Consider the following 25,197-nt stretch of genomic DNA (forward strand, 5'->3'; position numbering starts at 1 on the left):
TAAAACAATCAACAAAAGAAATCATTCGTCTGCTTTTTACTCACCCGCCAACATACACTTGACATACTGCAGTATTATAACATACAAACTGCAGAAATGTAAATGATTATTGTAGGTATAATTCATTAAATACCGGTTACAGGTTTAAGCGCAGCGACTGCAGTCAAAATATTTATTCATGTGCCAAAATTCTCCCAAAATGCGATGCGTCCGTGGTGGATGACGCAATGTGAACGGATATTGATTCAGTCGTTTACAAATATTTGCTTAAAACAAACTTTGTTTTAGAATAAATCAATATATAGGATACAGATTGGCTCATCCAACATCCTGTTTATTATAGTTACAATAGGGTTGTTTATTTTGTGATATAAACTATTTATCAAAAAGTCATTAAAGACTTTAATATACTAATGTATATAAATTCAAGTAATAAAGGCGAATAAATTGCCAAGACTAATGCCAAGAAGGAAGAAAGCATAGAAAATCTTGTAGAAATGTAATTTAAAAATGATACGACAAATTAAAATTCAAATTGTAGAGTTAAAAATAAATACCATATCATAGCTAAAATCCATCAGAAAATATAAGAACTGTGATTCGATGCGAAAAACCTTTTTAACAAAGGACGTCTTCGTAACAAGTTGAAGGGTTAAAAATTGTCGGAATCCATTTAACTCCGATAAAAGGGACATTGAAGAAATTTGCTTTTATCCTCCATTTGACTGGTGTAACCTGGAAGTTGAGCGTTAAACCGAAACGCTTTAAGGTTAAAATTGTTATTTTCGTGAGAATTAACTTCGGACTGGATATTTTAAACAAATTTAAAACGGAAATTTAAATAAGAGCACGCTAAGATAAAAGTAACAGTTATAATGGCGTCGAAAGAGCTGGCAAGTTTAAGTTCATTACTGTGACGAGATGAATTAAATATAGCATAAAGCAGATGTAAAGAGACCGTATCTTTTAACGAAATGACGAATTTAAGCATCATTAGTACTGTTTTAACTGAGCTCTCGGGACCCTCCTATTTTCTGTTCTAAGTATTATAAAATTTTAACAGTTTACCAATGTATGTTATGGCTAACACTAAAATGTAAATGATTGCGATGTATAGGATTAGATAAAAGATCAAAAAGAAAAAAAAGAGGAGACATCATTTAATTCACAGTCACGTGGATTATGCATAAGAAAAGACCATTTCTACACCTGAAAACCAACATATACAGCAATTAAAAACTACTAAATTAATAATGTTCTTGTTTAAAATGAATTAAAAATTTCTTTATTGGTAGGTTTAAATGTATGCACTGGAGTGCAAACTACAACTGATAAAGGCTGATCTAATTTTCACAGCCCAACTCGGGATAACATATTAATAGGGTTACATAAAAGGGTTAAGGCAAAATAAATATTGCCGGATTGTATGCTTAATTTTTTAAATCATTAAGTCGAAAAAGGCCATTAGCTATTTAGAACATATTAATATGCTCAAATAAGACTTTTTTAAAGTAGAGCATTCCATGCAAGGTTACGATTAATATAAAATATGAAGCCGTTATGCTAAATTATTAAAATACGTATAACATCACCAACAACCTTTCTGCATATTTGGAAAACGTATAACATGTTTCTATTGAAAAGTGAACATAGATCGTGCAAATTGGGTATTCGCGGAAAAGGTCTAATATCCCAAAGGTGATGTAAATTCTGCCTATCTAAAGGTTTGCGATCTTGACGAAAGTTCGCCTCCGAAGGAAGTTGGAAACATACCTATTCCAGATCGCAGTATATATTTATTTAAATGTGACTTGTACATTGGAAATTGGCTATGCCTTAAATGTTTACCAATAAGTACATTACATTACTTTGGGTGACTACTAAAACAATTTTCCGAAGAAGAAATTTTATTAACGACAAGGAAAAGATTGTAGTTTTAACTAATCAGCCATATATTTAAACGTCATTTTAAAATCACTAAAAACATTTGATGTTCAGTTGACTGCCAAGACTCATTCATTAATAATGGTTTCCAATAAACTTGAAAATCATCAAGTCGCAGAAAAAATTCATATATTTTCTGATACATTTATACAGTAGGAACCACTATTTTTCTATACGACAAGCAATGAATAGGAATACTTTGTTTATGTTTTTTATCCAGCTTTTGCTATCGCTCGGCACTGACCCTCACTCTTACCAGATGTGTGTTTGAATACGCGCTGATTCATATCTTGGCGTGTGGTCGACGATCTTCTAATGTAATCGGAGACTTTGTATAACAAAATTAAAAAAAAAGCCCTATTTCCGTCGATAGCGTCATCTTTTCTTAAATTGGTACATTGCATTCATTAAATACATTAAAATATTAGACATTATTGTAACTTTTTTTATTAATATCATGAAGACTCCTAGAGTGCGGTAATGCGCGGTAACTTAAACGTGCGATTTCGGCTTCATACTATAGATTTAAAAAAAATAACGTTTTATTCTATTATTGATTAACTTTTCTGTAAGTGCGAAACGGTGACATTTATTTTGAGGCATTGGAATAAATTGATATTGGAGAATAATGCTAAGTTTAGTAAACATTTTTGTAATCTAATAATTTATAATAAGGACCCAGGATTCATTTGAAGATCGCATTACGTTGTCAGTCCTTGAAACTCTCTTTGGTAGTTTTTGTCGGAAACATTTCATTACCGAACGCCTTCATCAGTCTTCATCTTCATTTAAATCCTGAGCAAAGATTAAAGACTCCATTCATAGCAATACATTTCTATTTTTTCTTACTGAGAATGTTTTAATTAAAACATATACTTTTTGCATGTACAGGATTCATTTTCAAATTAGCAACAGCGATTTAGGCTCTGCGCTGACGAATCCGTCAGTTAATCCGCTCAAATAACAATAAAGATTAAAGATAGATAGATAAATATAATTTGTGTTAAATAAAATTATTAAAATAATAATAACATTGGCACTATATTATTAGATTGAACTGCATTCTCATCATATTATGGGCTCAAAAACACAGCCTGCAACTTTATCCATGAAATACATTTCCTTTATGACTTTTTTAACTAAGCGGGCGGGGCAGGGAGTTATTTTGGACACAATGCGCTGCGTAGAAATGTGATTGAACACACCTTCTGCATTGTTCAGTATTCTGAGCTCTAATCAGGTCGTCCCCATTATGGACAGATCGTACAAACATTTGATCTGATCATTTTCATCACTAATTAAAAAACTAAAAACTATTCTCCAGTAGGTACCAAGTATGCGCTAATTTTCCTTGTTATCTAAAGCGTAGTATAAATAAACGCGCGTGTTGAAGCACTGTTTGCTGAAGATAAGACTGAGAAGTACTAGAGGAAGTGACACCATTGTACTTGACATAACTACTTTCTACGTGCACGCTGGGAATGTGCTTGTACATTACTACTTACAAGGATTTGTTACGCCTATTAGTACGCATAAGCTTACCTATCTTATAAGATCGCTATTCGCTTTATAAACAAACCAATTTTATCCATCGAAATATTTGGCTCTTTTTATCGAAATTCATTTTATCGTGGGAAGTTCCTTGACACCGGATGCCGGCTACCACAACGGCACCTATTTCTGCTGTGAAGCAGTAATGTGTAAGCATTACTGTGTTTTGGTCTGAAGGGCGCCGTAGCAAGTGAAATTACTGGGCAAATGAGACTTGAGATCTTATGTCTCAAGGTGACGAGCGCAGTTGTAGTGCCGCTCAGAATTTTTGGGGTTTTCAATTTCTTCGTCATTGGGTGTATCAATTACCATCAGCTGAACGTCCTGCTCGTCTCATCCCCTATTTTCATAAGAAAAAAGATAAAGGGATAAACAGTTCGATAGTTACAACGGTTCATTAAGAGAATGGCTTTGTTATTCTATGAGTGGAAAAATCTAGGAATACCTACTACTAAACGGAACTATACGTTACTATAATAATAAAAGACGAGCAAGTAGCGTTACGTTTTTGGCATATTTAAATGATCACCCTCACGTCTGGGATTAAATATAATAAATCATTGATAATACGTGATTCGGGTGTTAAGCTTAGCTTTGTTGTTTTAGAGGCAATATTCATATAGACTGTGGAAATTTCAGAAGTCTAACTATAGCTTTGAGAGCTACGCCCATATATATAAAAGACAAAGAACCGGCGGAAAGCAAGGTAATAGGGTTCCCACCAGTTAACCTCGGGGTCGGAACCCTAAAAAGTACCACTTCATTACGTGTCGAATAGGAGAATTTGTAATTCGATTCCCTAGACTGCAGAGGATTAAAGAAATACAAATTGACAGGGGTGAAGCCTTATAGCTACGCATAGAAATGCATTTAATTTTTCTAAGAAAATACCAAGTTAAACTCATCAACGGAAGGGCATCGGGCGCAATTGATAAGTTTGCCCTTAACAGTGATAATGCGGCACCGATCGAGTTTCTTGCGACTGTGACCATGCAGATAGTGAAGCACGCGAAACGAAAAGAAGGTAATAATTATGTTATAAGTGCTTATTCCTTCAAGACGACTGTTGTCAACATACAAACCTTACATTGCTATGTACGATTGTTAGAGTTTAGATATTAAGGGACTTGTGCTAAAGTTATGTGCAAAATGACGGTGATAAGAATAAGTAAAAATTAACTCTACAAAAAACAAGACTCTACCGTCTTGTTAACCATAGTTATCTGTTGCTATGCAATGAAGGGGTCACATGACAAATAAATATCTAAATATAGACATTGTCACTTCATACTAGAGAGATTTTTATCAACTAGCTTCTTGGTGTCGGAAAATGAATTGGAAAAAACATTCCTATTAACAAGATAACACAAACGCGCCATAAAATATAAGAAAAGTGTGTGTGTACTTATGTATGCACGCAAGAAGTTATACTTCTTTGGCCTAACGAACCAAAAATCATTTTAATGATTTATTCCCCGTGCTATTTTACATTTTTAGAAGGAACAATTTTGTAAAAATCTTGCAAAGATGGCTTGGACAATTAATTATTAAATAACGAATACGGCTGTATGGGCTTGAACCCTTTGCCTGTCCTAATAATGGACGAAGAAACCAAAATAACGAATGACGCAAACGTCCGAAAATATTAGGAACCAATTTCAACCTGTTACTTTTGTGTTGAAGTGATGCGCGCGCATCTTTAAATTTCACTCTCATATTTTTTCATAATGCGCCTAAAGTATAACTTCTAAAATGTGTGATACTCGTAATTGTTATTAATCAAAAGAAAGTAAATAAATGGTTCAAAACTCAAAGTGAAACCTCATCACATTAAGAGAGGTAAGATAACCAACTCATAGGCCTCCATCTTGATGTACCTACTTCCCTGGCATTTTCGTTAAGCCAAGCCCACGCCCGTATCAATGTAGGTACATATTTTGAATGTATACACTTAAACATAAATCATAACATTGTAATAAACGACTAAGCCCTACATAATATCATGTTTCAAAACTGTAATACTTTAATTCAAAACGTCTAGAACAATAATTAAGTACTTACATTAATAATACCATAAATTATGTCCACTAACATGTATGATAACTGTACCAACTGCATTAATGTATGACAAATTGTTACAGCTTTAAAGTAGTCTATTATTTTGAGAAAATAATTAATTGTTGTCTCGTATATAAACTGACATTATAATTAAGAGGATAACCGACGACGCTAAGAATGATATTTTTTGGACGCTATGAAATGATTACACGAAGAAGATTATTTCTCCGAAGAATGCAAAGTCTGTTTGGCCAGCCCCTTTATTAAAAATTCGTTAATATATATATTTAGAATTAGGATAACTGAACGATTTGAGAATGATTTTTATATAAGAGAGGGCAAACGGGCATGAGGCTTATTAGATCATTTATACGTCTAAATACACTATGAAAGCTGCGAAACGTCGAAAAAAATTGTGTTAAGAGTTAACCTTTACTTTTTACTATATAAAGTATTAAACCTGGCCTGTTTTATCGGTTGTCTAACAGCAAGAGACTCTATTTAGACGTATTAGTTATCTGAGGCATGAAGCTCGCGTGGTCGGAAGTGATAAAGCAACCACCCATAGACATCCGCAACTGCACGCACATCCCTTGAAGATGCGTTGCCAGCCTTAAGTTCTAAGTTTGAAGGTCCCTAAGTCGTATCATTTCGGGAATACTAGAGCCAGTAATTTATTCTATAAAGTGGCTGTGCGAGGCTAAAATTCTATAGCAAAACGAGCGGTAGTAGAATGCCAAACGTTAATATGATGTGGACCCATACCTCAGGCCCAAATTAAAAAGTGGCTGCGAAAAAAAACGGACCAATCCCACTTAACAGAATCGAGAAACAGCAAATGATGTATGCAAACAAAAAATGCGGTTCCGGCGGTATCAATCAGGTTCGCCCACAACCTGATCAGTCAGACACAGGGATAAAATACGCAAAATAGTAGGTGTATCTATTATAGGTGTAACAGACAGCCCTTTGTGCAAAGGATGCATGGAGGCAGAAGATAGGCCAGAACACCTGCTTAGGGAATGCAGGAGTGTGACCAAATAACGGGCACAAATCGATGTCCAGCATCGCTTCCGGTGCCTGTAACAATTTTAAAAGATTGCCTAACTTCTGGGACGATCTGGGCTGGCTGGATGATCGGACACAAAATGGTTAAACGTTGTGTTGCCATATATAATTAATAATATGTAATAAAATATTAGAAACTTCATTATTTGTTTTGCGAAAATATATAGGTATTTCTAAGTCAAAAAAATATAAGATTCCCGATAAGTAATCACCAACATATAAACTATCTCCAAAACACGCTGCATCTTATGGTATAAGTATTATTCCGATCGGTTCAGTAGTTTTCGCAGTATAACGGCTATAAAAAACGGTTTGCGCGTTTACCACTAAAAAAACCCCATTTGCCGTATCACCGCTCTTCGAGAACACTTCCCTTAAAGCCTCGCCTAGTATCGGAATACTGGGTCTCGAAATCTCGAGCAATTGCCAATTCCGTAGCCATCTGGAGGGCAAAGCCAAACTGGCTTCAAAGAAACTGGGCGTCATAAATAGAGCACGGCAATACTTCAAGCCGGCCCACATTCTAGCGCAGGTCCGGCCTCACATGGAGTATGTCATCTCTGGTCTGGCGCACCCCAGTATCAGCTCGATCCATTTGACCGCGTGCAACGCAGAGCAGCTCGAATTGTCGGGGACCCAGTACTCTGTGAACGGCTGGATCACCTGGCGTTGCGTAGAGACGTCGCTTCATTGTGTGTCTTCTACCGCATTTATCACGGGGAGTGTTCCGAAGAGCTGTTCAACCTGATTCCTGCCGCCGAATTTCACCTTCGCACGACACGCCACAAGTTACGATATCATCCCCACCATCTGGATGTGTGGCGGTCCTCCACAGTGCGGTTTTCAAGGAGCTTTCTTCCTCGTACCACGAAGCTGTGGAATGAGCTTCCTTGTGCGGTGTTTCCGGGACGATACGACATGGGTACCTTCAAGAAAAGCGCGTACACCTTCCTTAAAGGCCGGCAACGCTCTTGTGATTCCTCTGGTGTTGCAGGAGAGTGTGGGCGGCGGTGATCACTTAACACCAGGTGACCCGTACGCTCGTTTGTCCTCCTATTCCATTAAAAAAAAAAAACGGCTCTCTAGATATTGGTATAGATTAATATCGCAGTTAGTTGAAACTCAATTCCCAGCAGCATCTTCTAAAGATAACGCCGTGAACAAATTTAAGGCGGTTATTATTTTAAAGTAACCGGACGACATTATTACACGCCTAACTAGTTACACGAAGGAGAAATGCTGCAGCGGGCTTTGATCTGTGCCAGAAATGTGAGTGGGCTGTGCGTAGGAGTTTACTATGAAATGAGTTGCACTATCTGGATTACAATGTTATTTCAGTAAAGTAAAAGAGTCACTTAAAAGTTATCATTGCGACTTTCGCTAGCTCTTATGCTTCAGATTTTTTATGACAATATGGGACGAAACGAGCAGGACGTTCAGCTGATGGTAATTGATACGCCCTGACCATTACAAGTCAAAAGCCGCTCAGGATTCTTGAAAAACACAAATTTTCTGAACGGCACTGCAATTGCGCTCGTCACCTTGAGTCATAAGATGTTAGGTCTCATTTGCCCAGATATTTCGCGAGGTACGGCGCCCTTCAGACCGATACACAATAATGCTTAGACATTCCTGCTCCACAGCAGAAAAAGGAGCTGTTGTGGTGCCCAAAATCTAGCCGGCATCCTGTGAAAAGAAGCCTCCCACTGGTAAATGCCCTAACTCGCCTCTTAAGGCCCCCCTGGGGCCTGGGAGATCCCTATTCTTCTTATGCCCCGGGGAAGCACAGGGCAATTATAATTAAGATATAGTTATTCATGTTAATAATAGAAAATTTAATATTGAGTAAAATATGTAACGCAGAATAAGATCTATGTATGTAGTCGAGAAACTCGCGTATGAGCTGACGAATCATTGATGAAAAAATGAAAAAAAAATATTGAGAACGCGTAAATCCACATTTCAGGCGTACGACACGTGTGTGGATTGCAATTCCCGTTTCTTTTCAGTTTGTCGACATCGATGGTGAAATAGACTTTATTTGGAACGAAAAAATAATGACATATTGGGAAGGCTTGGTCATCTACCTAGCATCTGAAGAGATAGAGAGATAGATTGTCTCTATAAATAAGACTTACATTAAACTCAGGGGCGTGTATTGGTTTTCTAGCAAAGTAGGCACTGTAGATCTAATTATTCGTAGCTGCACTTTATTCCGGCAGTACGACATAAGTTGTATGAAACGCTGCTTGCTTGGTATATGCAATCTGTAGACTGCCTACCGTTGGTAGGTAGGTCTACATATTAAATTTAACACTAGTGCTATATTTATTTAGGCATATTCCCCGCCCCTGATTATACTAGCGTTTAAATAAACAAAGTGAGCGAGAAAGAAGAACATCTGTAACGGAAAGCGAATTTATAGTAAGTAACTGTAACCAATTTAGATTAGCAAATAGTAAACAGTCAGCCACGCTTGGAATGAGCTTAGTTTGACAACGCACACATTGACAAACCAAATTTGGTCAAGCGTTATCGGGCCGTCTCGTCATTTATACTCTAGTATATCCTAAGTCTCTGATATAAATCCAAAAGTAAACTAAGAGGTCATACTCCTTCACAAATAGCTCTGAAGTATTTCTCTTTACGTATTTATATAGGCAACTAGCTGATCCAGCAAATGTTGTATTGCCATATAAAGTAATTAAAAATTTTTTGGGGTAGATATAAAAAGTACCAAATTTAACTTCTTGGTCTGGCCTTTTCCCATTTTATTTGGAGTCGGCCCTCCGTATCATGTGTCTCCAGGTGGCTCGGTCCTGGGTCGTCTCTTTGTTTATGTGGGCTTCTTTCAGGTTCTTATTTACTATAGACATCCATGTGATTCGGGGTCTTCCTCGTCCTCGAGGTTTAGTTACAATATCTAACACTTTTCTGCTCATGTGGTTGTATGGTCGCCTCATAACATGTCCGTACCACCGCAGACGGCTCTCCTACAGTTTATCTGGAATAGGTCTTACTTTAAAGGTGCCTCTTATGTGTATGTTTCTGACCTGATCCAGCCTAGTTACACCACCTGCCCACCTGAGCATCTTCATCTCTGCGCAGTGCAATTGATGTTCGTGCTGCTTTTTGAGTGGCCAGCATTCGGCTCCGTATGTCATAGCCGGTCGGACGGCTGCTCCGAAAAAGTACCAAATTTAACGTACTACAATTATTATTGTATTCGATTGCCATCTTGCAACCCTATAGCGGATTTGTGGATGGAACAGAATAATATAAAAATCGCGATAAAAGATAGTTGTAGATCGTAGAAGGGCGAAAATTTGAAGTTGTATCTATTTTTCAATGCTGGATCATAAAGAAATAAAAACAAAAGTATGTCCAAAAAAATTAAAAATATTTCAGCGGACCACCCTTAACATTTAAGGGGATGAAAAATAGATGTTGTCCGATTCTCCACCCTAGCCGATATACACGCTAAGAAGCACGAAAATCGGTTGAGCCGTTTCGGAGGAGTTCAATTACGTACACAATCAATCTCAAATTCACTGGAACACAAAAAAAATCATCTAAATCGGCCCAGCCTTAGGATGAAGTTCAATTATGAATCTAAACCATCCTCGAATCCACTTGAACACACACAGAAAATTTAATTCAAATCGGTCCAGCCGTTTAGGAGGAGTTCGCTGTCAACACACGTACAGAAGAATTATATATATATATATATATATATATATATATATAAAGATTATGTAGATTGTTAGTAATTTTAACTTACCTGTTCTTTTGCTCAGCTTAGCTATACCCTATACTTATGTTACATTAGTGTGTTTGTATAGTATTTTTACACACTAATGCAACAATTTATATTTCAACTATCCATCTTATCGCCCATGAAGCGATAACCTAGCATCTCATTAGATATCATAGACAATCCTCCAAGTTCAATGCACTCTGAACTTGATAATGTGAGAAAATATCATAAAACACTCAAATAATCCTAACACAACATTTTTAATGTACGTATATTAGTACCTACTTTGTGTAGTTTGTGTAGTGGGAGGCTCCTTTGCGCAGGATGCCGGCTAGATTATGAGACCTCCACAAACTGTTTAGGTATCGCATATAAAAAAATGTCCAAATCAAAGAAAATATAAACAGATTGGACTAGTGTTGGTACGAATACGTTGGAGTTAAACCGTTTCTCGAGCCGTGTGATGTGTTGCGTTGTCATGGTAAAGATCAGTTGACGAGTCGGTCTAAAAGTCTAAAGTAATTATTCTTTTAGTAGGAGTATTGATGGTAATTGATTACCAATGATACTACTGATGTAAGTTACCTAAGGGACGGACCCTAACAAATAAGAAAAAATCGAATAACGGATTTAGAATCTCTCTTTTAGGCTTAATGTAGTATGCATGGTTCTTGAGCTGTTCTGCGCAGGCCACTTAAAAATGTATAAAATTATATTAAGTAGACTAGGTTGTTATAAGATTTAAAATATGGGCTAGGAGTTTCTTATCAGTTCTACTCGTCAAAGCTCCTTTGCGAACTGATGTAGCTTCACATGACGTTAACCAAATGTTGTTGCAATATGTAATGTTATTGTCACTCCCTATGATATTAATAATAAATATATTTCTTTTCTAACCTTATTAACACTAAAGAGTACCTAAGGTATCTGCATAAAATGATGTTCGCTTTTAAGTGCTATAAGAATATTTATGTGGTTGAGACAGCAATCAGTTTCGAAACAATACTAAGCAACATATGAACAATACTAATTAAAATACCATCTCAAATAATAGGTACGGAGGCACGCCCAAGCAATGAAAGTTGATGCAATCCACGCAGTTCAATTGGCCTTAATTCTAAATGTATCGTCCCGCGTCCGAACACATATCTAGGCTGAATTAATCACTTTATTAGCCACAATCAGATTGCCTGGCAACGGGTGGAACGTCCTAAGGATCGGTCTCTATTCTATTGCTTGTTAAGGCGATCAGAGCTCCAATAAAACGATATTTAACCGGTGTGAAACTCACTTAAAAATTGTTGATGTTTCTTGTAAGATTTGCCATATTATGTGTGATGTTTCTAGTAGGATACGACGTGACCTTCAAAAAAAAGTGCGTACACCGTGCTAAAAGGCCGGTAAGGTCGCTTAATTCCTACAACATTGCTGGGACTTCTAGTCGCTAAAAATATGCAATGGTTGTGACACAAACTTTTTATAACATATCGACGCACTGGTGAGCAAAAAAAGAATAATTTTATAAAAAAAACTAATTAGAAAATTCTTGTTGGTGTTTGAAAACATCAAACGTGTGCAACTGAATTCATGCATGTGGTACGAGTACCGATTCGCAATCGAACGATTCGGTAAGATCGCAGAGGGAGGCGCCGCTCTTGTGATGTCGGTCTTTTAGGCTCGAGTATATTCTCATTCACTCACTCATCTTTAATGCATATGATTCCTGAAAGTATAAGCTAGTTATAGGTAATAAATCTTATTACAACACTACGATAATAGTACCTTAAGTTTGAAATCCATCCTGGTGTAATCCGAGTACTAGAATACATTGATTTTGAAACTGAATTTAGTCAGTTGTCTTTGCATTAGGTTTGGGCTGATTCAAGGAGATTCCACTAAAGACATACTTTACCAAAAAATTAATAAGCAAATTTTATTCTTTAACTATGCTTGATACTCAAACTTACGAATACACAATAATAACCCATTATATTCACTGTTCTAAAAATTCTAGTTTCATTTAATTCTATAAATGACATTTTGCGTTCGAAGACCACCTTAAGTAGGGCGTGTGTTGAACCACATTATAGTTTGGCAATAACAGTGCGCGTGAATTGGCAAAAGCATTCAGCTTTTAGAATTAGATCATGACTAAACAATACTAATTTGAGTTCAACGATTTTATCAATTAACATTTCATTTTCATTGAGCGGTATAAGAATCATAAAAACGGTAAATCGTTAAGTTTAATTTTATTTTACTTTATCAGTTTTAGCTTTTCTCGTATTTTTAAGGGACAATACTATTTTACTCTCTAAAATTTAATTGGCTTGATGTGGGAGGCCTTTCTGCCCGACCTGACCTGTCTATGAGTGCAAATCCGAATCGTATCGTTAATTTAGATAAATCGAATCATAAAAAAGTGTTTTTATATATTATTTGAAAATATTTAAAATCTTAGTTTTTGAGAGCTCTAGCTCTAGCTATCAAACATAACTTGATCATATGAAACAATTTTAAAGCAGCTTCCAATAAGACTTTAATATCTTGGAGAAAGACCAGCAATCGTAAAAAAAGAATACCATTATTCTATATTTGTAATATACCAATATGTATTCATAAAAAAAACATGCCTCTAAGAAATTCCAATATTTTTAAAGTATTTTATCATCAATAATTTGTGTATATCTAGACAATAATTTATTTATACGACTTCCGGAACAGGGGCCATAGAACGAGATAGTGCTTACAAATTGCCGCTTCATTGGTTGAAATTTTTGGACACACGTAGGTACTCGCAGAATAAATTTGAACACTTTCGCACAAAGAGGATTTCCTTGCGGGGCGTTATTGGAAATACAAATTGTAGTCAATACAAATGCGTTTAGGAAGCGTTAGTAATGGCTAACAGCTAACGGTCTATTTCCTCCGATGAATGACATCATTGCATTAAAACTCTACGCATGTCATTGATGCGAATCCACTATTGTTGGTGTGTACCTGGTTTTGTTTAGGATTCGTTATCTCTTGTAGGGTTTAGAAAATGGTTTAATTCTTATATTAAGAATAATAAATACAATATCAACAAACTACGAGCTGGCAGCACAGAACATGTTGAGCAATAGAGAAATAAATGCATATTTTAAAGGTAGGCATACTGGAGAGGTATCGGTTTTAAATTACCTGCGTGCCTGTTAAGGGGCTTAAAATGCCGTTTCGTTTGAGTACATTGATAAGATGGATTTTTTTTATTAACTGCAACTTGATGTCTTCACGCGTTCCTGAGCAAAAACGGTCTAGATAGACCAATGATATAATCCTATAAATGCTACTTTTTTATGAGAAAATTTCATTAGGCATGCTGAATACTTGATTTTGTGAGTATAAAATTCTAGTAGTAGTAGTAGAGTACATCGGATTAAGTTGACTAAGGAAGTGCGATGAGGTAGAGAAAAATTTAATAGAGTAATATTAAGTTGGTATGCATACAGAATTACAGTTATGTATATAGAGGGCATCCCACGGCTATGCCACATGGAGCGTAAGTACCTTTAATATTGAAAATATAACATTTTACTGAAAGAAGACTTTATTTAATTTAAAAAACAACTTAAACTGCATTCATAGATTTTTAACAAATGTCGGGATTGAACCCGCTTCGAGGAAAATATCCTCTAGAGTCTAGCTTTACCATACCGATCGAAAGGGTTCTTGATAACATCTTATTTTGTGCTACATAATATAAGCATCAGAAAAGGCCGACTATGTATTTTAACATTTGATGTGAAATTTTGTTCAGGAAAATGACAAGTGACATCTCACTGACATTATCATATTCGAGTCCAGGTTCAATCAAGAAATTATAAATTATTTCAAAATCTATGAATGCAGTTTAAATTGTTTTTTTAAATTAAAATAAAGTCCTTTCAGTAAATGTATATGTAACGCCCTGTATACTATTACTTTATAGATACAGAACAAAAAGTAGTTTTATTTCTTTTTTTAGTTTGAAGATGTCGTGTGGTATTTAAGAACCCATCGTTTTTTTTAATACGTACATGCATGATAATAATTGTACACAAAAAAGTCATATGCATTGCATATTGCAAACAAAATCAATTAAAAGTTTCTCACTAAATACGAAACGATACCATAAAATGTATTATGTTGTGCGAATGAATGTATTTATTAATATTATTAATTGATGATAATCTGTGGCGCCATTGAGTAGAGCAAATAGCAACATGGCTCGAGATAACGACCAGAGAGAACGAGCGCGAAAAAGTTTTATTAGAATATGATAACATTAAAATTTATAGTATTTTCTTTGATTAGCGCGAGTGTTACACATTTAAATAAAACACTTTTAAAGGATTAAAACGCGTGTAATTGTAACTGTTCTTACATTAGATGTTTGCGTAAAAGTTACAGGGGCACCCTGAAAACGAGATCTGGAAAGGTCTTGAAACGTCGGGTTAACTAAAATAAAAATGTAACTTTTACGCAAACATCTAATGTAAAACCGTGACAATTACACGCGTTTTAATCCTTTAAAAGTGTTTTATTTAAATTAAAATTTATAATAGGAAGGTAGGTAACTATAATATGTGTTACATATGTACAATATTATAGAATCATAAACGTATATAAAAAAATGTCTACTCGTTGTACTTAAGTAGCCCAGGCCAATTAAAAAATTAACAATCAATTTCTGTCTGTTTGACAGTTTGTCTAAGTTTTAAACCGGCTGGAAAAAAAGGAGAGGTTTCCAAATCGACTGTATTTTTTTTATGTTTGTTACTTCAGAATTTTCAAATGTTTAACCGATTTTGATGATTCTTTTTTATTTGAAAGCTGGTGCTTCTCAAAAATAACATACAATAAATTAATTATTTCCTTGTAAGCAGAATATGCAAATTTTTTTTCGTGCATATTACATTGTTTTGGGATACTTTTTTTGAAGTCGGTTGTTTGTTTGTTATTGTGCACACTAGACTGATGAATGGCCTTACCTATTTTTATTGTATTGTGGCAAGCTCCCCGTAATATTTACGAAGTGTTTGTTTCATTCCAATCTGGTCTTAAGTATGTATATTCTAATATATAAAATTCTCGTGTCATGGTGTTAAACTTTGAACTCCTCCGAAACGGCTTGACCGATTCTCATGAAATTTTGAGTGCATATTGGGTAGGTCTGAGAATCGAACAACATCTATTTTCCATCCCCCTAAATGTTTAGGGTGGTCCACACGATTTTATTTTTATTTATTTTTTAATTTGTTTTATTATGAGTCAGCATTAAAAAATACATACAACTTCAAATTTTCACCCATCTACGATCAACAGTTACTTTTGTATGGCGATTTTAATATCGGCAATACAACGTTTGCTGGGTCACCTAGTATTACATATATTTAAAATAATTAATGTAATCTGTAGTAACATTGATTTCACGAACGTGAAACACTCATGTGATTTCTCTGGTACAGCAATAAATAGGCAGTCAAGATTCTAGTATAGTTAGTCAAAACTTGTCGCGGTTATTAAGCGTGTCTTACGCTCGTTCGTTCGTGTTATGTCTCTGAGTCAGAATATAACTCAATGAATAAGAATGTGTTGCATAAGTAGGTACATAGTTTTACTGGCGCTACATACCTACTTAAAAATCAATCTAACATCGTAACTATAGGCATCAATAAATTGATTTAAAGGTTTTTTTAGTTGTACTGTAATTCTACAACCACTTTTATATGTTATCACCAAAAGTCTATCTAGTCCAAGATACCATTATACTCTTTGTACACCTGAGAACGAAATGATCACGGAATATGTAGAATAAGCCTAGTAATTAGTGATTTACAAATAAGTCATTGATGTGTTACTTCTGAGTTCTGACACCAGTTTTGTGCACTTCCAGTTGTTAAAGCTAATTATATAAAAAAATAAATTAATAAATAAATTAAAATTAAAATGAATTTAATAAAAAAAATGTTGTTCTTTAAACAGAAATTTAACTTTAAAATAAATATAATGACTTCAAACATATTAACTGCACATATAATAAAACTGTTACAAAGTAAATACCTACTGTATATTGAATATAAAAAAAATACTTGCTGTGGGTTTACAAAAAAAAAGTTAGCCAACAAAGTACTTTGTAGAATTTTTGTCTGCTTATGTATTTAGGGTACCTAGTTTGGGAAAATACAAAATCTACTGAACAGATTTCTGTTCTGAACTGATCCACACAGACAACATTGGGGGAAGCAGTTAGTATTATAAAATACTAGCTGACCCAGAAAACATTGTATTGCCAATTAAATTACCTAATAAAAAAAAAAACAAAAATTAAAATTTTTGCGGTATAAAAAATAGATGACTACCAATTCTCAGACCTACTAAATTTATCATACTACAATAATCAATGTTATAATATTCGAATGCCATCTTGCAATTCTATTGCGTATCTGTGGATAGAATAGAATAATATTAAAATTGTGATACAAAAATAGGTGTTGATTGTGGAAGTGTGAAAATTTGAAGTTGTATGTATTTTATAATGATGATCATAATAAAATAAAAATTAAAGTCATAAAAAATCAAAGAAAATATTTAGTTTTCCTTATCATTTAAGGATATGAAAAATAGATGTTGGCCAAATCTCAGACCTACCTGATATACACACAAATTGGATTAGCCGTTTCGGAGGAGTTTGTTAACAAAAACCGGTACACAACACACAATTTTATATATAAGATTTAAAAAAAAGAAAAGAAAAATTAAACTAACACTAAATCTGAATTATAGTGGACACCCTAACTCATTAAATAATCGCATTTTTATAAATGGTGTAACAGCCATATGCAGAGGCTGGACAAAGCAAAATAATATAATGCTGGAGATGACTGTGAGAAGTCTGTAAATATGCCAAGTAAAAAAAAAACTGTAGTGTCAGGCCAATGCTGCAATATGGACTGTGATAAGGAATTTGATTGTGGATACAGGAGGAAAATAATAATAATTCATGATACAATTCATCTAGCAGTAAAGACCCATACTGCAATTACTTAGTAGTAAACCTAAAATTTCATGCATTTAAGATATTTATTTAAAACTCTAAATAACATAATTTTTTTTAAATGTTTGTAGCTTCTACAAACTGTTGTTTGTAGAAGCTTGTAAACATTAAACGTAGTAGTTTAAAACATTAAACTCAAATTACAAAGTACCTTTACCCTAGACTCAAATTATATAATTTTTTAAACATATGACCAAAAAAAAACCACAGCCCTGTCGGATTCATAGTTCATATTATAATTTATATACCATCCTTTAGCTTTTCTTGATATTATACCTGATACATATATATTATAAATTCACTTACCACATCTTTTGCCGGTTTTTTCAGGCTGTAACTTGTATTTATTACAATATCATTAGTTGTGGGTGGTAACAGTAATTTTTCACCAACACAAATATCTTAAAAATGATTGAACATTACTTGTAAAGTAATATTTGGTACTGGTCTATTAAAAGAAACCATTTTTATTTTATTTCTTATTGAAAACTGTACCTATATACCATACTGGCACACTAATTTAATTTCTATTCTATAATTTTTTACCCAATACCTATTTTAAGCACAAATCACACAGCAACTTTATTTCACAGTAAAACTTTACACGGGTCATGGATGACGAAATGAACTATAATAAAAATAAAATACTAATTATCACTCAATGAATATACCTATTTACTTTAATGATACTAATACCAACAAAATCATAAACTCCTAATATGGAGCGAGTGAGACAGATGTGGGGAAGGGACTCGGGAGTAATCGGTTTATCTCGCTACAATTTGTTCATAAGCTAGCTTACTTCGCGGCTCTATAGCTGTTGAATATCATATAACTGTGACCAATACTTTCAGGCCATCAACACATACAGAATATTAACCACTTTTTCTGCTCAATGAAAACCCCAAAAATAAAACTTCTTCCCAGGGATGTAACCAAGATAGATTGGTTTTTCAAAAACCCACATTAGAGCAAATTCCCAGATACACAAAATATAATAATATAAACTTGTTTAAACCTAATAAAAATATTATTCTAAGATCTTTAAATATTCATTTTATAATTGTTTTTATGTACTAAAAGTAAACCAAAGTTTTGAAATTATTACATTCTTTGTAAAATACAATCTAAAATATTTTCTTAATTGTGTCATATTTTTATCCAACTGTGTGTAATACTAGTTTGAAAAATTCTCAATTTTCTTATGATTTTGAATCACTTGTGAATATTTATAGTCCAATAAGTAATTTACATTAAATTAACACTAGTAATTTATATATGAAATCTCTGACTCAGTATGTATAATTGTGATGTTATTTATATTACCTTTTTATTCTGTTATATATTCTAATATTTAAAGTACAATACAATCTTCTGGTTTGCAGAAAAACTTTGAAACACCACTTTTCAATCATATGGATAGGAAAGCTATTACACCCTCTAAATTAGAGCTATATTAGGGAATTTCTAGAGCTTGCTACGCGTTTTAATCTTTTACTCACGTGAGAAACAGTAACATGTTTATTTATACACAAACATTATTATCACTTAAAAGTAATATTTCTGTGTTAAAGGGTAATGATTATAATATTTTTTTATCTGTAATAAATTTTAGGCATGAGCTTAAGTTAAAATTTCGTTATTTTAGGTTGTTGTTAGATCTAAAAATAGTAATATTCTGATTTCACTTACCTCAATAAAACAGCTACTTTTTTGTGTTTACACCAAGTTTAAACAAACAGATTACAATTACCAAATTCACTTCTCACAAAACAGATACTCTTTAAATTTTTAAAACAACAAAATACATGTAAAATTAACTGAAAAGTCAATATTGAATATACATAAATATAACTCAGAACTTAGGAGGCTTGCAAGGACTTGGGACTTTGGGAGGAGTATTTTGAAGTTTGAACTTGGAAATGTACAAAACTTCAAAATGACAATAATTGACAGTTGACAACTGACTACCGACAAAAGACCGCCATGTACTAGTAGGTATCGATTCTCGGCCCTTTGGTTAAAATCAGTGTAGTTAATACAATGAGAATAGCTGTGGAATTAATTATATTGAGTGCTCTTTGTACTATACTATCTACAAAAGATTTTTACACTTTTGTATAAAAGTATTGCAATGGTAGAATAGAACTTATCCACCATTTGATATACTGTTGGGCTTGTTTCCCAAATTTATGATCATTGCAACCGCGACAGGTCCTCATTTATTTTAGTAAATAAAAAAAATGTGAGCCGTCACGGGACGCCTGGCAGATGTGAAACATCGACATTATTTTGTAAAAGTAATATGCAGAAAATAACTTATTGTGATAGGAACTAAATATGTCATAATGATAAAATAAAATATTAAGATTTTTTTCCAGTTAACGATGACTATTTATTGAATAAACATTTATTTTCATTAAATACAATAATTTACGAATTTATTTCAAATCGATTATTCAATTCGTTTAATCAGTGACTTCAGTAATAGTTATATTCGATGTTGCCTCTGAGGTCGGTATTACTGTGACAAGGCGACGCGTCGCCACGGCATGCGTCGCCACGCCAGAAATCGGTTTTACGTGCGGCTATAGATGTTTCACATCAAAAAAGTAAATAAAATTCAGATTTATTGAAGTTTAGTGCGACTTTTGACACTCTTTAGGAAAGTTGAGCCTTTAGGTGTCACAAATTCAACAACAACCGCTAGATGGTGATTGTCTAAATGTATGAGTGGGTTCTGACATTCACTTATAAGGTAAGTGTCTCGGGTGTATCCGTTAGTACTAGGTCCAGGGTTCTGTCTGCTGCCTTTCTTAACATATTAGGTACACTGGCTAAGGTTATTTAAAGTTATGTCGTCCAAGACGGTATTTTCTATATTACCTTAGAATTTGTTGAATCGAATTCCCACTTGATGTTTTTCATATTAAAATCCCCTAATATTATAGTTGATGGTTGTTTTATTTTACAGAGTACATTTGTCATATTTTTTAGAAATAATTCTAAATATTCCATATTGACGGGAGATGGTAAGTATGCTACACATATTATGTTAACCGTGAGCTGCTTAGATTTTCTAGTATAGCGGATAGTCAACCACAGAGCTTCACACTCGGATCCAGAAATTAAGACTCCTAAATAAGCTTTCTTAGTGTGCCTTAATACAGCCTTAAAAGCTCGAACCAAAATAGGAAGGCGTGTTATAATATCTCATATACTTAGGCAACGAGAACGGTTTTGTAGATGGAGCGTTATTAATGTTCGCATCTAAAAAAAACTGAAAATTCGCTCAGTATGAAAAGTGGTTAAAGGGCATACTGCCAAAGCTAAAACCCAATTCGGTATTTGTTTTAATGTCCCTAACCACTCCTGTAGGTTAGAATCGAACCCCACAACTGCCAGAGGGTCAGCGCAAATTATTGAATAGCTCATATCCAAAAATATATGTAAATTATGAAGAAAATAAGATAAACACTCAGTTACTAGAAATCGTAAAAAGAGAAAAATTTAATCATCAAACTTTTATCGGGGACAAGTTGGCTGCGGAAAATAAAATTAATTATAATTGTAACCAATTCCGATTTGTCGACATCAAGCTCTTCAGACTCCGAATCAGAGAGTGAATATTAATATGGAAATTATTAATTTTATGTTTTTGGTAACCATTATGAAATATATAAAATATTTAGAAATGTATATTTTTGTGTTACATAAGTATTATAAATCAAAATAAGTTTATTAATAAACTACCTAGAAAAATGTTGCTAATCTCTGAATTGTCATTTTGACAATGACATTTCTTTGTTTACATTTTTGATCTCGAATTACATTTCCGACTTTAGTGCAAACGTGTTTGTGTTTCTTTGAATAAATGTAATACACAAATTATTTCATCACATGCCATACGCTAAAGTGTATAATATTATAACATATTTTTTATACTGGACGCTTTAATTTATAGATTTATCATTAACTATTACTGCCACTGATAAAAACAAGTAAATCTATTTACCAATATCTAGTAACTTCTCTGTAATAATTAAGAAACTTAAGTCACTTTTTTGATTTAGCGCCACCAAGTGTCGAATAGCCAAACTACTACCGCCGCCATATCGGACCGCGACCACCCACATTGTTCATGATTCTCTAAGAAGTTAGGTACTTCTACCACTCGAAACTAGATGTCCGCGGGTAGGCAAAAATATTATTCAGATTATCTTTTTTTTATTTCTTCTGATTTCTGGTTACACAAATTATGATATGTATGGTACAATTTGCTGTCAATATAAAGTGCAGGCAAGATGAATTAATCGACTGCTGCCGAAGTGCTGGTGACAACCTTCTCGGTCTTCCGGTGCAGCGGCGGCACCGCGAAATAAAAATGATACTCAAAGGAATTCCAAACAGATATTACTGCAGGGCTGTAGGTACTTACAAGATATAAATACAATTCAATTGAAATAACAATTAATATACAATCATATTATTGATGGACAAGTAGTAGGTATTTGTACATAAATTGTTATGTTAGATGTACTTGCTTTTTTGAACATTATTTTAATTGTCATTAATTTCAACACTAAGAACTTACTTAAACTTTTTATTCTTTTAATTATTTCATTGTGTACGTGTACTATAAAAGATACAATAGGCTTATAGTAACTAAAGTAAGAAATGAAAATGTTTGATTTAGTAAACACTTTTATTTATGTATTTAGTACCTACTCACTTTTGTACTCACAATAATTCTACAATTAAACAATTCAAATAATAACCAAGCAAAAACACTATTCCAACAATGCACGTTATATACACTGCACACACGGACGAGTAAAAAAAGAAGAACTCCGCGCCGTGACATTAGCAAGTGAAGCACCGTTATGCTAGTGTGTGTGCAGTTACAGGAGATACTAGTTACACAATTTTTTATCCCTTAATTAATCATATATCATCATATAGTATCGTTTTACCACTTTTTCACAACGCACGACGGCATTTTTAAAATATTTTATTGAGACGCAAACTGACCTGTCACAGACGATGACAATTCTCATAATGGCCGCCTATCGGCCTGTTGTAGTGTAAGTGTGTGCGTGGGTGATATGTATTTACACGTTAATCGGCTTGTTTTGGTGCTACACTGTTATGTAAGGTGACACGGAGTCCTTATTTTTTTACTAGTGCGTGTGGACACATTGAAATTTTCACGAAATTCATTCAATTACACTTATAGTATATACACAGCACTAATGTTGCACAATACGGCAGCTGTATAGCTACAGATATATCTACTGCTATAAGCATTTCGGTGACGCGAACGCACGAGATTCACCCATCCGAAAAGTGTCTAACTAAGTATATATTTTTTTCATTAATTATTTATTTATGGCGTGCGCCAGTCATGAGGACGTCAGTAAGTAAACCCATAAGATGTTCTCCTACCAACGCGTGCCAACGCCGCTAAAATTGTTTTCACTTCAAAAAGGTTACATTTCAAAAATAAACAATTTAGTAAAAAATATTTCCAGCTAAGTATATTTTATTTATTTAAAACACACAGCTGCTAGTAACACCAACCGAGAAGGCTTAAGTTTCCAAAATGTATCTATACATATAACATTTAACTCTTAATATTTGCATAATAAAATTTTTAATTAAAAAAATTGAGTGCGTACAAAGTAACATGTCTGAAGTGAAACTTGTGCATGAACCTCGAAACTGCATATTATGAAGTCCTAGTACATGTTGCTAGGATGACACATGATTTCAACTGCTATGAAAGTGAATACTATCACCGCTGTCATATTTATTTTCTCCTGGTGTCAATTTAATAATTATTAAGGTATACTCGCGTCACACATAAAGCAATCTCTTCTCCAACTATGATCGCCTGGTACCAAAACACTGAATATGCTTCTTACCTCATTTTCTCCCACGTTACATCTTATGAATTTATATGTCTGTCTCATTTGTCTCGCTTTTTCGTTTCACCGACTTTCGAATTACTTAGCATCGTAATTCGAAGATTCAGAAGTTTTCACTTCAAAAATATTTTGTTTGGCCTACGTCACACAGTCTTAGAATATCAGTAGGTGTTGTCAATTAAATTGTAGTGTCTATTTATAATTTCAAAATAACAGTAGAATTTGCAAGTGGGCGCTAGTTCAGGCTACATGTTCACATTATAGAGATAATAGTTGCTTCATGATAAGATAAGACATGTTAGATGGAGCACGTCACAAGATATTACTCCCCAATTGGAAATTTGCATAAACGAATTGACATTTCATTTGCATAAAGTACACCCAGCGTCGACGATGCAGAAAACTTACAATTAATATTAAAACATGCACAATAAAAGCCAAGCAGTTGGAAAATATTCACGTCACTCGAGCAGTGCTTTTGACATGGCTATTATTTTAAGTATCCCGCTTAGAGACGTATCAGCCAGACTTTGTACAGAGAACTTTAAGATGTAATAGTGTTTGTATTGAAGCGATTATTGCTTGAGTTACCGGATAAGTTTGTTGGCTTGCTGAAGGGTATGAAAAGGGCAATGTAAATGATAATTTAGTATCCGTAGTATCCGGTATCAAATCTCCGCCTGATGGTGGACTATTCAATGTCTTATGGTAGGTATACTTTATAATGTTTAATTTAAATTCTTATTTACCTACGACATAAATCACATCAGCTCTAAGCAGAGATATGTTCCACAAATAAAATTTGAAAACAAAATTAAGGAACGATGCGGGATTCGAACCCGCGTCCTCTCGCGTTCCGTGCGAGCACTCTTCCAAGTGAGCCAACCGTTCGAACGACGTATCGGTGATTTTATTTTCAAATTTTATTTGTATAATTAATCCCAGAAGTGTAAATCACGAGAAATGAAGATTCCTGCTAAGACTCTTTCGCGTATGATCAAAGAAGATTTGCCTGGTGCTTGTCGTCATATCAGAAAAACTATTCACGCTGTGCATCCCCGGGGCGTAAAAAGAATAGGGGAGTCCCAGGCCCAAGAGTGTCGTAAGAGGCGACTACGGGCTCTTTAAATGTGGGAGAGTCACGGCAGCGTCTTATGACGTCAGCACAATCGGGCCAGACTCGTCCGGGCTATTACCACACTCAACCAACGAGCCCTCATCCAACGTATTTCTGCGATCTTGACCAGATTGTCGGTCTATCTTGTGGGTGGCCTACCAACATTGCGTCTTCCGGTACGTGGTCGCCATTCGAGGACTTTACTATCCATTATTTATCTATTGTTTTGGAATAGTTTTCTTTGAAGTGGTTTTTTGTTAAAAAAATTGTGGATAAGTAGTGATGACTTCAACCATTGTGTATAGTAGAGACTATCTTAGATCTTGTAATGAGACCTCTTAGTTTTTTTAAATATACTTACCTGGGACGGTCCAGCAAGACTCTTCATCTGTATGGTCATAAAGAACAAACTACACAAACTTGGCTTAAATTCAACTTCCGCACTCTAGCCCAGATAGGAAGCCCTAGGACTACAAATTATGGTCAGTTGTATAAGACCTGGCCTGCTCTCAACGACATGAATATTTCAGCCAAACTGTATCTTGAGAGACTGTCTTAGATCGTGTCGTGGCACTCCTTACCAATATGCTTTTTAAAAATGTTGGACTTTAAAACAAGGCTGTGCTGGAAGGCAACGTTCCGAGCTTTATGACAGCTGCAGACTTCCCCTCGTCTAGCCCAGATAATATTATGGTCA

At 34.4% G+C, this 25,197-nt stretch overlaps 1 protein-coding gene and 1 long non-coding RNA gene across 2 annotated transcripts in view; one reads left to right on the forward strand and one right to left on the reverse strand.

The window, feature by feature from the left end:
• LOC126971924 (dystroglycan 1) overlaps positions 1-19,350 on the reverse strand; it is a 139,819-nt gene extending 120,469 nt beyond the window's left edge. Inside the window, exon 1 of the mRNA XM_050818431.1 lies at positions 19,149-19,350. The gene's annotated coding sequence lies outside the window, so the exon portion shown is untranslated. The remainder of the gene's footprint in view (positions 1-19,148) is intronic.
• The window catches only part of LOC126971976 (uncharacterized), a 500,026-nt gene that overhangs the window by 29,728 nt on the left and 445,101 nt on the right, over positions 1-25,197 (forward strand). The gene's annotated exons all lie outside the window — the stretch shown is intronic.

This window comes from Leptidea sinapis, chromosome 25 (assembly GCF_905404315.1).
Source record: "Leptidea sinapis chromosome 25, ilLepSina1.1, whole genome shotgun sequence".
Classification (NCBI taxonomy): Eukaryota; Metazoa; Arthropoda; class Insecta; order Lepidoptera; family Pieridae; genus Leptidea; species Leptidea sinapis.